The sequence below is a fragment of the Furipterus horrens genome, unplaced genomic scaffold (genome assembly GCF_987537825.1).
Source record: "Furipterus horrens unplaced genomic scaffold, mFurHor1.1.pri manual_scaffold_4, whole genome shotgun sequence".
Taxonomy (NCBI): domain Eukaryota; kingdom Metazoa; phylum Chordata; class Mammalia; order Chiroptera; family Furipteridae; genus Furipterus; species Furipterus horrens.
This window is the reverse complement of record NW_028327174.1, coordinates 163,763,940-163,766,770: the sequence shown is the minus strand read 5'-3', so window position 1 is coordinate 163,766,770 and position 2,831 is coordinate 163,763,940. Positions and strand designations below refer to the sequence as shown.

General features: G+C 47.2%; 1 pseudogene; it reads right to left on the bottom strand.

The window, feature by feature from the left end:
- Positions 1–861: 861 nt before the first annotated feature.
- Positions 862–2,238, bottom strand: LOC150013214 (tubulin beta-2A chain pseudogene; annotated as a pseudogene).
- Positions 2,239–2,831: the final 593 nt, after the last annotated feature.

The following is a 2,831-nucleotide window of genomic DNA, read 5'->3' as shown; positions in this document are numbered from 1 at the left end:
TCCTCATTGTCAGGAGATCTTAACATGTGCATTTTACTAGCAGAGTTATTAAATATAGTTCTTGTAAGGCTTACATATTCAGAGTCAAATTCTTGCCATTAGTCAGGAACATAGGCAATCACTCCCTTTATTTCACCCATACCTTCTTAGGCAGGGAAGCTGTTTTAAGACCTGTACTCAAAATAAACACTAACTGTAGATCATGCCAAATATTATAAATAAAATGTTCTATGCCTTTTCCTTAGCTGATAAAATCTATGTTTTAGGAAGAAAGGACAACAGCTCCTCTGAAACATACGCATCATGTATTGCCCCACATGTTACTGAGAGACAAACATTCTTTAGGTAGAACCAATAACATGAATAAAATATGCTTGTGCCCTGAGGGACTCAAAAATCAAATGAGGCCCTGAAAACAGAGATGGTGCTATAAAAGCAGTGTAGACTCTAGGGGCTGGCAGAGGAGAGAAGCCCTAATTCTCCTGGAGGTGAGTGTCCCACGGAGAAGGTGGGAAGAGAGTTATGCCCTAAAAAGGGAGAGCCCTGAAAGGTAACTGGAAAGAAGGCAACAGCTAGAAAAAGGTAAGGCTGCACCACACTTTTCTAAAATGGTCCAGGCACAGCCAAAAGTGGTGGGGCAGACTAGGGAAAGAATCTTTTTTTTTTTTTTTTACACATGCTTTTTAATTAGTATAGATACCTTAGACAATAGTATTGTAATTTTTAGAGGAGTTCCACATTATTACATCAACAGTGTGAACTTCTGACAGAGGCAAAACAGAGCACCACAGTATACAAAGACCATGCATGATTGAGGGCAATAGAAGTTCACTAAGAAGGCACGATGTATTTGAGAAGTTCTTAAGCCCCATTCTCACCTTCTTCTTCCTCTTCTTCTTCTTCTTCCTCTTCTGTCTCCTCAGTCTCCACCTGTTCGTAGGCTGTGGCATCCTGGTACTGCTGGTACTCAGACACCAGGTCATTCATATCACTCTCGGCCTCGATGAACTCCATCTCATCCATACCCTCCCCTATGTACCAGTGGAGGAAGGCCTTGCGCCGGAACATGACTGTGAATTGCTCTGAGATGCGCTTGAACGGCTCCTGGATGGCAGTGCTATTGCCAATGAAGGTGGCAGACATCTTCAGGCCTTGGGGTGGGATGTGGCACACAGCCGTCTTCACATTGTTGGGGATCCACTCCACAAAGTAGCTGCTATTCTTGTTCTGTATATTGAGCATCTGTTCGTCTACCTCGTTCATGGACATGTGGCCCCGGAAGATAGCGGCCACCGTCAGATAGCGGCCATGGCGGGGGTTGCAGGCAGCCATCATGTTCTTGGAGTCGAATAGCTGCTGGGTGAGCTCAGCTACCGTCACGGCCCGGTACTGCTGGCTGTCCCAGCTGGTCAGGGGCGCGAAGCCGGGCATGAAGAAGTGCAGGCGTGGGAAGGGCACCATGTTCACTGCCAGCTTGCGCAGGTCCGCGTTCAGCTGGCCGGGAAAGCGCAGGCAGGTGGTGACCCCACTCATGGTGGCCGACACAAGGTGGTTGAGGTCTCCATATGTGGGGTTGGTCATTTTCAGAGTGCGGGAGCAGATGTCATACAGGGCTTCATTGTCAATAGAGTAGGTTTCATCTGTGTTTTCCAGTAGCTGGTGGATGGAGAGGGTGGCATTGTAGGGCTCAACCACCGTGTCAGACACCTTAGGCGAGGGCATCACGCTGAAGGTGTTCATGACGCGGTCTGGGTACTCCTGCCGGATCTTGCCGATGAGCAGAGTGCCCATCCCTGACCCAGTGCCACCCCCCAGCGAGTGGGTCAGCTGGAAGCCCTGCAGACAGTCACAACTTTCTGACTCCTTCCTCACCAAGTCCATGACTGAGTCTGCCAGTTCAGCTCCCTCTGTGTAGTAGCCCTTTGCCCAGATGTTCCCAGCCCCACTCTTGCCAAACACAAAGTTGTCCGGCCTGAAGATTTGGCCGAATGGTCCAGACCTGACTGAGTCTATAGGGCCTGGTTCCAGATCCACTAGGATAGCCCGAGGTATGTACTTGTTACTAGCAGCTTCATTGTAGTACACATTGATTCTCTCCAGCTGCAAGTCATTGTCTCCATAGTAACTGCCGGTGTGGTCAATCCTATGCTCATCACTGATGACTTCCCAAAACTTGGCACCGACCTGGTTGCCACACTGGCCAACCTGAAGGTGCACAATCTCGCGCATGGCACAGGCTGCAGAGCAGATGGAGGTACCGACCCACGAAGTCTGGAGCACAGAGAGCAGAAAGAATCTTGATTGTCCTGTAGATATCAGAAATTTTATATAGAAAGATGATATATCTTTTATTGATTTTGAGAGAGAGGAAGGGAAGGGGGAGGTGAGAGAAAGAGAGAAAGAGGGAGAGAGGATTTGTTGTTTCATGTATTTATGCATGCATTGGTTGATTCTTATATGTGCCCTGCCTGGGGATGGGACCTGCAACCTTGACATATAAGGATGATGCTCTAACCAATTGAGCTACCCAACCAGGGCTATGTATATTTTAGAAATTGACCAAAATGGCTTTAATACTCCTCCCTCAGCTTGACTTAACTTTAGGCAAGAGTCTTTTCAACTCTAGGTTTCTGATGTTCCTCTTCTTAAAGCATCTTCTTTAGAAAATTTATAATTGTAAATACTTTCCCTGCTCATTTTTGTCAGTTTTACAACCCTAGACCTCTTTCTCAAAGACCTTGGAACCATCTCTTGAAATCCAATCAAAGGAGAACTTATCCTTATCACTCAAATTTCTGTGGCAGGGTAGGAGGTCACCCAGTGGGCACCTT